The sequence below is a fragment of the Hyla sarda genome, chromosome 2 (genome assembly GCF_029499605.1).
Source record: "Hyla sarda isolate aHylSar1 chromosome 2, aHylSar1.hap1, whole genome shotgun sequence".
NCBI classification, from domain to species: Eukaryota; Metazoa; Chordata; class Amphibia; order Anura; family Hylidae; genus Hyla; species Hyla sarda.
Window position 1 is genome coordinate 412,597,432 of NC_079190.1, and position 13,540 is coordinate 412,610,971.

The 13,540-nt window shown below is 38.6% G+C and overlaps 1 long non-coding RNA gene across 1 annotated transcript in view; it reads right to left on the bottom strand.

Moving 5' to 3' along the window:
• Positions 1 to 565: 565 nt before the first annotated feature.
• LOC130358014 (uncharacterized) overlaps positions 566 to 13,540 on the bottom strand; it is a 30,410-nt gene continuing 17,435 nt past the window's right edge. The window contains exons 2-3 of the long non-coding RNA XR_008889372.1: positions 791 to 898; positions 566 to 710 (exon numbers count right to left, since the gene is read on the bottom strand). This is a non-coding gene — a long non-coding RNA (uncharacterized LOC130358014). The remainder of the gene's footprint in view (positions 711 to 790; positions 899 to 13,540) is intronic.

A 13,540-nucleotide genomic window follows, 5' to 3' on the forward strand; every position in this document is an offset into this window, starting at 1 on the left:
TACTTTTGACGGTATATTTTTGGGTCAATAATCATCTGAAATGCCTTTCTGGGCAGAACGTAAAGCTTTATACACTCAAAGGGGTACTCCGCTGAAAACCTTTTATCCCCTATGGAAAGGATAGGGGATAAGATGTTAGATAGCGGGGCTTCCGCCGCTGGGGACCCCCGCGATCTCCAAGCCAGCATCGGTGGCGACTAAAACATTGAAGTTTGCTGCTTCCGCATTTGTGACGTCACACCACGCCTCCTCCATTCATGTCTATGGTAGGGGGCATGATGGCAAGTACATAGCCATCATGCCACCTCCCATAGATGTGAATGGAGGGGGCATGATGGCTGGCATTGGGCATGGAGCAGAGTTCACTCAATGCACTGAATGAAAGGGGTGCTGCAGCGGAGATCTCCGCAATTAGACATCTTATCTTTAAGAATTCCTCCTGATAAATGTATCTGCTGTTACATCAACAATAAACACTGGTTTCCCAGTTTCACTGGCAGCCCAAAAGCCAATGCCATTAAATGACCTCCATTATATTTTTCAAATGATGTGAAATGTCCTAGATCAAGAGTCTTCTTTCCTTCTTTGCACTATTCTCATCCCATCATTCTGATACAAGTTAATCTTGGGTCAATCTGTTTTAAGAATTTCTTTCCAGAACTGGCCTTTTTTTTACGTTTTCTCCAAGATTTGCTCTAGTCTTTCTGTTCCTAAGTGTTACAAGTGATTTTCTTCTTGTAATTATATTCCTTAAGGCATCTCTTGACTATGGACTTAATCATACACCTACCTCCTTTAGAGTGTTCTTGACTTCTTGGCTAGATGTTATGAAAAATATCCTGCAATCATCCACTTGAGTCATCGTCTGTGCTCTTCTAGGCTCTATGGTGAGGCTGAGCTTTATAAAAAAAAAAAAAAATACAAATTGTTGACTTGGCCACTCCTAATGTTTCCACTGTTTCTATAATATACTTAGACTATTTTTATGTAATAATGGCCTCCTTCACTTGCTCTGACACATCTCTCGACCATGTATTAAGAGTTCCACATGAAAAGTTATTAAACAAAAATCAACACTGAATTTACTCCAGACTTTTGTCCTAAATGTTCATTTTTAATTTATTTATTTTGAGCCTGTGAGCCCCTTGAATTAATGTAGAATGTTTACACTTCAGTCACATTGATGGCTTCGTCTCAAACCCATTATGGTTTTACAGTATATAGAAACAAAATAATGAAAACTGCACAACTGCATAAGTACTTCTTGACCAAGCTTAATACGCTAGCATGTTCACAACACAGCAGTATACCAGAAAACTATGTTAACCATAGTGATCATGTTTGCAATTTCTACAGCCAAAAACAATTCTCTTAAATACACATTTGATGTAGAAAGAAATATTGAAGGATGATCCACCCTAAGACGTTCTTACACAATCAGTTATATTATTCCACATCTACATCTATATTCTTGTCTAAGGCGAGAGTAAATATTGAAGAATTCTTCAAGGTACTGCCAGAAGCCAAAGCAACCTCTTTTGGGTATTTTTAAGGTCTAACAGATACAATTCAGTTAAACAGAGGCCTACATTATTATATTTACTCAATGTGTAATATAAACTTTTCTTTTAATAAAAATGTATCGAAGACTGTCTAGGAACTGAAAGGCCACATTGACATTTAGCAATCAGACCGAATGACAAGTAACTCAGTGCTGTAGTGTGTATATACTGAAACTTTACAGAATAGACATTTCAATTGACTTGGATGGAAGGCATATTCCATTGCTCACCTCTTTTCTATTATACGTTCAACTGGGCTTATCCTTTTATGAGTCAATTGAATGGAGAATGAAAAATTGGACAATATCCTCTACCTCTAAAGAAGAAATATATGATATGACATCTAACTAAACCCTTAAAACTCAGATATGTCTTTTCCATAATATCTATAAAAACAAATTACAAATACTCCAAATAAATTAACAGATATTAATAGCTGCACCATTAACCTGCTTAGACTTTCTTTTCATTAGCCCGGGAAAGATGGCAGCGTTAGGCTGGCTAGAAGGAGCCTGACGTGATTTTTTTCTCTTTAATGCTTTTGCCTTAGCAAATGTCAAATGTAGAGGGAAAAAAAACTATAAATAATTATCTGCATTCAATGTGCTAAAGGCTGCTCTTTAAAAGAAGAAGCTCTGTAAAATATATGCAGCACAGCATAAACTTTACCTATTCCTCAAAATAATACATGAGAAAAATGTAGACACAAAAGAAGAGGCATTAGAAACTAAATAAAATAATAAACCGCTCAAAGTAGTAAAGTATTTCCGAGCTTCTGGGATAAATAAAAACACAGGTATTCTCTGAAAACACAAGAGGCAGTTTGGCCGAGAAGTTATTTCATGTTAATCACTTTGTATTTACTGCATCTTGAGAAAAGCACATTTGTTATGCAGACTGTGTTCATGGTTGTAGCTTGATCATTAATGCAGTGCTGCCAGAAGCAGAATGAATTAGCTAGCTGAATACTAAACTGGGAAGCCTATATGAACCAGCAGAGCAGGATGATACTGGATAGATTAAACATTCTTGGAAGCTATACCATTATGTATTATGACCTGTGATGACAAGCGCCTATTTATAGTAGTTTCATTAAGACATAAGAGTAGATGGCAGATGATGAAGTTTGAAAAGCTGTAATTACTTAATAGCACATTCTATCTGGAAATCAATACCGTAATGTTTTAGCTCATGCCATACCTGACATGTGCAAAACATCGGCCATATATCTGCGCATATGATGCATCAGTGTTATTGTTTGTGTGTTCTCCTGAAAGCTATATATCTATCTATATATATATATATATATATATATATATATATATATATATATGTCCCAAATTCTTATAAGATATATATATATATATATATCTACACATACAAAGAAGTGAAATCACCGGCACCGCTAGATGTATACACAGCTATCTATTCATCTGGCCGTACGGACACCTGAACGTCCACTAATCCGGCACATATATTTAGCACATAGAGTCTATGGCATGAGGATAGACTGCACTATTTCTGGGGGTGGTGCTTCTCTATCAGAAAATATGATGCCACAGTCCGTATCATGCCCTCTGGCGCTTCGTCAGGCCTGACGAAGCGCCGGAGGTCGTGATACAGACCGTGGCCAGCATCTGAGAACTCCCCCACTCTATCTCCTGCGATATTCCTGATGAACCAAGGATAACCGGTGCTGGAATTTCTGGTACGGCGACCGACTCCGGATGAGTGCGCTCGGAATTCTTTGGATGTATCATATATATATATATATATATATTTTTTTTTTTGAATGCTGCAGTGGAAATTAAATCTAAAATGACCACTTAAATTCCCCGTAAAAAAGTGGTCTTCTGAGGTAGTAATCTTCTCAAAAACAATGGAATAATAAATACTGAAACATGCATAATGGAGTAGTTTTCTCTAAGAGGTGGACTTTCTTTTAGAGAGTCCACTGAGATTCCACTGTACATAACACAGAAGCACAATCTGTTCATAGATTATGGGTAACGAAGAAAGGGTCCCGGCATGCAAAGTTTTATCGAATATTATTGATTTATTGTAGTTAGCATAGCATACTATACAGACAGTATGTGTTACGGCTCAGAAGCCTTTATCAACTGTACCACAGTAGAGAAAGGCTGCTGAGCCTTAACTGTCTGTATAGTATGCTATGCTAACTACTATAAATCGATAAGATTCGATAAAATTTGAGTGCCGGGACCCTTTCTTTGTTACCTGTATCTATACTTCCACGAGCACCGACATTTGGCAGTGCCGACCTTATTTGGACTTTGCTGTTCATAGATTATAACTGGTCACCACTACTTAGGTCTTTTAACCCAAAAAATATCTCTCATCAACAGGTCTGCTTTTTACAAGGTTCATGTGCAAGTTTTAAATCCAGATCCAGTAAATACAAATAAAAAAAGTGTGGCACTCACCCAATGCTTTTTACTTGAAGCGATCACTGCATACCAAGAAACAGTGATCACCTTTTAATAGATACACACTGTTGTCCATGCCTAAGGTGTGATGAAATGTTTGTAGCTGCACATTATTTAAAGGGGTACTCCGGTGGAAAACTTTTTTTTTTAAATCAACTGGTGCCAGAAAGTTAAACAGATTTGTAAATGACTTCTATTAAAAAATCTTAATCCTTCCAGTACTTATTAGCTGCTGAATACTACAGAGGAAATTCTTTTCTTTTTGGAACACAGAGCTCTCTGCTGACATCAGTGTATTTACATGTTGAGCTGCTGAAGAAGGGTCCTATGGAGGACCTGAAATGCATCCAGCCTTAAACTATTATTTATCCCAAGTGTCATCCACCAAAATTCCACAAGGATACAGCGATACACAAAGACCCACGGCACCTGCTAATCATCACAGGACACTACATGCCATCCACACCAGGAGAATATCTCTGGCTTTCCATTTTCCTTGCTTGCAGGAGGACTGCTGCAGTACCCTCAGATCGAGCCCACCGCTGCCGCTATACGAACTGAGAAGGCCAAGTCTCTAACAGAGCACCCTCTGCCCAGGGATTGTGACCAGATGATGATCAGGACAACACAATAGAGGTACCAACTAAAAAAGATTTATCATGAGAGAAGCACTTCCACTATACACCATCACCGCTGCATACCTGTGAGACAGCCGTGTCTCTAGCAGCGCTGTTACTGCTTGGGAAACCGGGACCCGTCCGGCGACCAATCCAGCATACAACAAAGCTACCAACTTTTACCATATTGCATTTCAAATACTGTAACCAGTAGCAACCAAAAATAATTACCGCCGCTGCACATTTTTTGAGACCGCCAAGTCTCTAGTAGCGCGGTGCAGAGAACTAGAATTACAACCTCATATAAGGTTACAAATTGTTTCATCTGTTGCCCAGTTACTATTGTATCAATCGCTGTATCCGTTAGAGACAATATCTACAGACACCATCATTGAAGTTAAATCATCTGGATTTATTGCTGCAACTGAGATATTTATTCACATTACCTACCTGCATTATTTCTGCAGACTGTGTGGACACTTAGCAAATCTTTTTAACGTTTATTTTTTTTTTTTTCATTTTATGTGTTTTATTAGTTTTAAATAATTATTTGCCATAATGCATTGAATATGTTATGTATAGACTATTTTCTGCTGACCCACAGCGGCCCTGTGGGTCAAAAGACACAAATATTATGAATATCTTATTATCAATAAATTAATTTGTATCTAATATTCATGACTCTTAGCCCCAATTTTTCTATATATTTTATATAATTTTTGGCGCCTTGGGTACAGGTGTTATTTGGGCAGCCCGAGTCACAGGTTGTCTGGGAGATATGAGCCTCTCTAATATTTCTTAATCTACAAATCTGTTTAACTTTCTGGTACCAGTTGATTTAACAAAAAAAAAAAAAAAGTTTTCCACCGGAGTACCCCTTTAAATAAAGGAAGCAAGAAGTATTGGGTGAGTTTCACTAGTTTTTTATTATATTTTCATTGTAAACAGCACTGTAGCTAGCTTCATCTTATTCCCTTGATTTATTAAGATATTGTACTGTACTCCTGATATTGAAATAGCTTTTCTTAGTTACACAAAGCTAACTTTAACATTACTTCTCAATTGCTGGCTTTTTCTTGATTCCTGTGGATTAGGATATCCCAACCCAACACATTACTGTGTTGGGTTAATCCACTCAAGATAACCATGGCAACATTTGCAGTTCTTCGCTGTATAACATATAAGGGAATGTGTCAGCTCGACTGTATATGAGGCTTAGAGCTGCAGACATGGCCAGGTCAAAGATGGGAGATAAAGCAAATGATATCTGGCTACAAAGAAGATGGCTGTTTTTAAAGGTATAAAATCATGTTTTTCTTATGAGCTCAAAGGTCCTATAGGTAATCTCAACAGCAGAATTCATGCCTACTCCCTCTCCCACCCCTTCATTCCCTTTATGATTTTTACACTGGGTTTGGAGTAGAGGAGGAAGGCATGCATGCTGCAGCTCAGCACAGCTTCCATGACTATTAAGCTTATAACAAATACAGAATTTTACAACTTTGCAAACAGCCATCAGCTACTGTAAGAGATAGGTATCATTTGATTTATTTCCCTGCTCATGTTAACAGCTCTAAATGTGATGTAGAGCTGAGAGATTCACTCTAAGTTGTGATTCACAATCTGCAATTTTTTTTGGCTAAATTATTCCTCAGAGATTCTGTGAAACAAAAAAGATAGAATAGTTTACTGTGCTTTTATTTCTCATACTCGCATTTTCTTAAGTGGATATTTCTTCCCAAAAATATGCAGAAAAGATCAACAACTTTTAAAACCTGGAAGGTCTTTTTTATTTGAACAACTACTAGGTATACTTAATTTAAAGTGGCCTGTGACCTCAAAATATACACTTGCCTGCAGTAACATTAACCCCTTAATGACCATGGATATATATTTACCTCCGTGGCCGGCTCCCGTTATGTGAAGCGGGCTCAGAAGCTAAGCGCGCTTCATACCTGGCAGGTCCTGGTTGCTAATACATTGCCAATCGGGCTGATGTCTGGTATTAACACTATAGACTTTGATTGTGGCATCTAAAACGGGAGAAAACAGTTGCCGGTTAGCTCAGTGGGCTGTTCGGGACAGCCATGGTGAAATCGCAGTGTCCCAAACAGCTGAAAGGACAGCGGGAGGCTTCTTATCTTGTTCCTCTCTGTCCGATCAATGTTCTATTGCTCCATGAATGAGATCCAGGCTGGAGCAGCAGAGCACCGATAACACTGATCAATGCTATGCTATGGTATAGCATTGTTCATTGTATGCAATCAAAGAATTGCATGTAATAGTCCCCTCTTTGAATCACCCCTCTTTTCCAATTTAAAAATAAATAAATATGTAAACAAAAATAAACATATATGGTATCGTCACGTGCATATTGTGCAAACTATAAAAATATTATGTTAATTAAACCACATGGTCAATGGCGTACACGTAAAAAAAATTCAAAGTACAAGATTGCGTATTTTTGGTAACTTTGTATACCCTAAAAATTTTTTTATAAAAAGTAATTAAAAAGTCCCATCAAAACAAAAATGGCACCGATGAAAACTTTGGATTACAGCGCAATAAATGAGCCCTCACAAATCCCTATATATGGAAAATAAAGTTATAGGGGTCAGAGGATGACAATTTTACACATAAGTAGTAAAATAAAATGTATATATATATATATATATATATATATATATATATATATATATATATATATATATATATATATATAAAACTCAACATGTGTGTGTGTATGTATGTATGTTCCACAGAAACTTCCAAACGGCTAAAGATATTAACATGAAACTTGGCACACCTGTTACTTATATGTCAACAACAAACATAGGATAGGTGATTTAACCCTTACTCACCCCCATTTGCCAGGGGTGGGGTTTATGTTTAAAGTCCCATACAAGTCTATGGGAAATATATGTTACTGCATAACTTCCAAACGGCTGGAGATATTTCGATAATACTTAGTCACATGTTACTTATATGTCCACTTAAAATATAGGATAGCTAATTTAACCCTTAACTACCCCCATTTGTGAGGGTCAGGGTTTTTGTTTAAAGTCCCATGCAAATCAAGGGGAAATGTATGTTCCCACATAACTTCCATAGTGCTGGAGATATTTCAATACCTGGTCACATATTACGGGTCGGGATAGGAGGTTGGGATAGGAGGTTGGGATAGGAGGACAGGATAGGAGGACTGCTATAGGAGGACGGGATAGGAGGTCGGGATAGGAGGTCGAGATAGGAGGATGGGATGGTCAGGATAGGAGGTCGAGTTAGGAGGTCAGGATATGAGGACGGGATAGGAGGTGGAGATAGGAGGACGGGATGGTCGGGATAGGAGGTCAAGATAGGAGGTCGGGATAGGAGGTGGAGATAGGAGGACGGGATAGGGGGTTGAGATAGGAGGACGGGATAGGAGGTTGGGATAGGAGGACGGGATAGGAGGTCGAGATAGGAGGATGGGATAGGAGGTTGAGATAGGAGGACGGGATAGAAGGACAGGATAGGAGATTGAGATAGGAGGTCGGGATAGGAGGTCGAGATAGGAGGATGGAATAGGAGGTTGAGATAGGAGGACGGGATAGGAGGTCCGAATAGGAGGTCGGGATAGGAGTTTGGGATAGGAGGTTGGAAAAGGAGGTTGAGATAGGAGGTCGAGATATGAGGAAGGGATAGGAGGACGGAATAGGAGGACGGGATATGGGGTTGGGATATGACAGCAATATATGGGGATGGGATTTAAAGTCAAAAGCTTCCTCCTTTGCTGATTTTCCTCCCCAACAAGGATGAGGAAGGAAAAATCGGGCAACGCCGGGTATTCAGCTAATATATATATATATATATATATATATATATATATATATATATATAAATAAGGTATCCTTGTAACCATATGGACTTAAAAAATAAAGATATAGTGTCATTTTACCGAAAAGTAGACTGCGTAGAATCAGAATCCCCAAAAAGTTATAAAATGGCATTTTTTTTTCCAATTTTGCCCCACAAATATTTTTTTGTTCTGGTTTTGCCATAAATTTTGTGGTAAAATGATTGATGTCATTATAAAGTACACTTGGTGGGACAAAAAATGCAGTAAACAGCTGTTTGCTGTTTTTGTTGTCGTAAAATAATAAGTTGACAGCTGCGTCTGTTCTTTATGCATGTTTGTTTTTTTATTATGGTAAAATTCAATAAAAAACTATTAAAAGAAAATAAGCCCTAATATGGGTCTGCAGGTGCAAAATTGAAAGTGTTCTGATTTTTAGAAGATGAGGTGGAAAACACGAAAGTGCAAAAATGAAAAAAAACTGTGGCCCTTAAGGGGTTAAAACCACTAAACTAACATTGATTAACTTGTAACACTAGTGCCTGGCAAGGGGTACGATATATTAAGCAGAACGTGCACAGACAATTCCTGAAGTTGTTTGTTGAATAAGGAAAAATGTGCAAAGGTAATGACAGAAGAAAGAATGTCATGTCCTAATCTGTCCCCGAACCTCTGTTCCTGCCTCTTAAAAGGGTACTCCAATGCTAGACATCTTATTCCCTATCCAAAGGATAGGGGACAGGATGTCTGATAGTGGGGGCCCCGCCACTGGATTCTTCCCGAACCCCCTTTAATTTGCACTTTAATAAGGACATCTCCAACCACATTATTGGTTATTTCCTATGCTAGAGTGAGAGGAAATTCTCGGGCAAGGAGTGAAAATGTAGTTGACTAGCTAGGTCTGTACTTGGAGGTCATGTATAGTCCAAAAGACAGGAGATCACTTATTAACAGAATCAGCTAACCCCAGATAATCATGTTATGGTCCAAGGGTTTACGAGCCAGGAGATAATGTATCAGCAGATTTAGAAGGCAAAATGGTTGTCAGAAATCCAAGTGAGGTAAGAAAGGGTCACAGGAGACCAAAAAAATAAATAAATCACAAAATGCAAGTTAGGTTCTAATAGAAGCAATCACAGTCATAGGCTTAAACCAGATGACTGTTTTAAATAGCCTAACATGTAAGAGCATGGGTGCCAGAGCAGAGCATGACTGACCTGGTATCTCTGCACTCTGACTGGATAACCAGCTCTACTGACAGCAAGACTGGTAGCCTTAGCATGGAACAAAACTCACAGCCTCAGAGGTGGCAGGGAGCAGCTCAATGCTGGAATTCAAAGGTTAGTACATTATAGGTGATAATCTTACTGTCTTTGACAAGAGCTATAGAAAACCTATCCTGTTCTGGACAGTTCCTAAAATGGACAGAGGTGTCAGCAGAGAGCACTGTGGTCAGGCAGAAAGGAAAAAAAAAAACTTCTTGTGGTTCATAACAGCAGCTCATAAGCACTGGAAGGATTAAGATTTTTTAATAGAAGTAATTTACAAATCTGTTTAACTTTCTGGCACTAGTTGATTTAAATTTTTTATTTTTTTTCCAGTGGAGTACCCCTTTAATGGGAGATCTCCCCTTTCTGGAATAAGTCATTATTCCATCACATCACTTAGTGAGATAACATCAGTCTCTAAATTGATGGGCATTATCCTCCCCCCCCGCCAAAAAAAAAATATATATATATAAAAAAAAAAGTTAAATAAAATAAAGTCTCCCTGTCAAGAGAATTTTTTTTCACAGACCCTCACTGATGGTCCAACTAGCCTTTCTAGCCTGCACATGGTCTCTGTATATATCTCCAATTCCATCCTCATGATAAACATAAAAAAATAGTAGGATAGATAAGCCTAAGTCCTTGATTTAAATTCCACATACATAATAGAAGGCTTTTACTTTAAAGGAATGTGCCATTAATATTTTTTTTAAAGATTGATGATTATTCTTATTTTCCATTTTACTATCTATATTTAAAAAAGCATGCCAATAATGTTTCCCATTCCAATCAATTGGACAGCTCCTATATATTGTTGCCTATGTCCATGGGACCTGCTGTAAAGCATATGTCTAAAAACAGCTCAGACAAGATGACTGTCCCCATAATTAGGTCCACAAAAAAAAAAAATATTACAATCAGAAATTACAGTAGAAACAGGCTAGAAAAAAAAATATAATAGTATCTGTCTGTTATCAGTAAAAAAATATAGGTGACATATTCTATTTAAGATTGGTAGTAGTGCTAAGGCTAGGTTCACATTGCTGTTCGCATCCAACCCGTTAAGGGTCTGATCGGCTTACAAAAAGAAAAAAAAAAAAATAGCCGATCAGACCCTTTAACAGGTTGGATGCAAACGGCTACTATTGGGTGCCGACAGACCCCATTCATTTGCATGGGGACTGTCGATGATCCGATAAACTTGCACAATTTTTTTCTCCGCTCAACTCCAGTCCTTCTGGTCGGATTGCCGACGGAACTCCCAATAGCGGAGTCAAACGGCAATGTGAACGAGACCTAAGCTAAGTAGCCCAAAAAATAAGAATCTTTACCCTCCAGCATTAACTCTTTATTTTTTCGGTAGTCAAATGACTAGTCAAACACTGACTTTTTTTGCATCTCATTTCATTTTGTTTTCCTGCTTCTATCCTTATGTTTTTTATAACCTCTTTTGATGAATATCTGTAGACTAAGAAGTTAAAGTGAATTTTCCATTTGTTTTTACTTTCTTCTGCACTACTAGCTAACTTGTGTAAGCAGTAGGTGTTTCTGCAAATGTCAGAGCCATCTGATGTTATTATGTGCATGTTCTTCCTGCCACAAATCTGAAGTTAATGTGTAAAATGAATGTATACAAATGTCAGCCCAAAAACCTGTATATTACATGTATTTTTTTCTCTCCTTTATCCTGCACAGAAGAAATAGTTCAAGTTCATAATTTCTGCATCAGAAAAAACCAAATGAACACTGCCTATTATGGTCTTCAAGGTGCTACAACAAATGGACTAATGGAAAATTAATGCACTAATGCTTAGTGCCTGTAATAAATGATCTTTTATAAAGCTAGTCTTTCACAAAATTGGAAAGAATTCACTGTTTAAACAGGAAATTCTTTGAGCCAGATGCCATCTGGTGACAGAGTTTTTCCAGAAACAATAAAGAGAGAGAGACAGAATGTTTCAGTTTAGGGCGAGAGATGTTTCTAAATTAAGGGCATGGTGTCTTGTTGGTGAATGGCTTAAAATAGGTAGAATGTAGAGATGAGAAAACTGAAAAAATGAAAAATTCAATTCAGCCGAATTTTCCCAAAATAATTGTTTCGGGTCGAATTTATTTGCAGCGCATCTGTATTAAAAACATCTATTTCTGGTCTACAGAGAGCCTCAATAGGGGTGAAGAACACTTTGCTTTGTTCTAACATGCATATGGAGTGTGCTGGGATAGTGAAATAATACTGTTATTCAGTATGACATGCAGATTACAGGCATCGCTATTAGAATCACTGCCACAGAGCGTCACAATGAGCCTGGAGGTGGCATCAGTATGAAGAGACCATATAGTGGCTGAATGACATAGTGTGAAGGTGTTGTCAGCATGAGGAGATCATATAGTGTGTGAATGACACCGCTTGAATGTGGCTGAAGCATGAGGAGACCATATAGTGGCTGAATGATATAGCTTGGTTGTGGCTGAAGCATGAGGAGACCATATAGTGGCTGAATGACACAGCCTGGAGTTGGCATAAGGAGGAGACAATAGGGCCTTACAATCCCTAAGATTAAAAGATGAATTTTGAAATATAAATTGAAGATGTATGGTAGCTAATGCTACCATAAACCTTTTAAGGTAATGTCCCAGGCCCAGCAGCATCACTAAACCATTTAGTTGCTGAATGACACAGCCTAGAGCAGGCATCAGCATGAGTAGACACTAGGGCTTCACAATCCCTAAGATTAAAAGATTAATTTTGAAATTTAAATTAAAGATTTATGGTAGCTAGTGCTACCATAAAAAGAATTTAGGCCCAGGCCCAGCAGCATCAGTAAACCATAAATTGGCTGAATGACACAGCCTGGCGGGAGCTGCATCATGAGGAGAACCTATAGTGGCTGAATGGCACAGCCTGGAGGTGGCTGAAGCATGAGGAGACCATCTAGTGTCTGAATTGCACAGCCTGGGGGTGGCTGAAGCATGAGCAGACCATCCAGTGGCTGAATTGCACAGCCTGGAGGTGTTGGCAGCACGAGGAGACCATAATCTGGCAGAATTACACAGCCAGGAATTGGAATTTAAGGTAATGTCCCAGGCCCAGCAGCATCAGTAAACCATAAAGTGGCTGAATGGCACAGCCTGGAGGTGGCTAAAGCATCAGTAAACTATATATTGGATGAATGGCACAGCCTGGAGATGGCTGAAGCATCTGTAAACCATATATTGGCTGAATGGCACAGCCTGGAGATGGCTGAAGCATCTGTAAACCATATATTGGCTGAATGACACAGCCTGGAGGTGGCTGAATCATGAGGAGACAATATAGTGGCTGAATGGCACAGCCTGGAGTTGGCGACAGATGAGGAGACAATAGGGCCTCACAATCTCTAAGATTAAGAATCAAGAATTTTGAAATTTCTATGGAAAATATATGGTACCTAGTGCTACCATAAACATATATGGGTAATGTCATATGCCCAGCAGCATCACTAAACCATGTAGTTGCTGAATGACACAGACTGGAGCTGGCTGAAGCATCAGTAAACCATATATTGGATGAATGGCACAGCCTGGAGGTGGCTGAAGCATTAGTAAAACATATATTGGATGAATGGCAAAGCCTGGAGGTGGCTGAAGCATCTGTAAACCATATAGTGGCTGAATGACACAGCCTGGAGGTGGCTGAATCATGAGGAGACCATATAGTGGCTGAATTTGCTTGAAGTTTGTGGCAGCATGGGGAAACCATATAGTGTCTGAATGGCACAGCCTTGAGTTGGCTGAAGCATGAGAAGACCATATAGTGTCTGAATGGCACAGC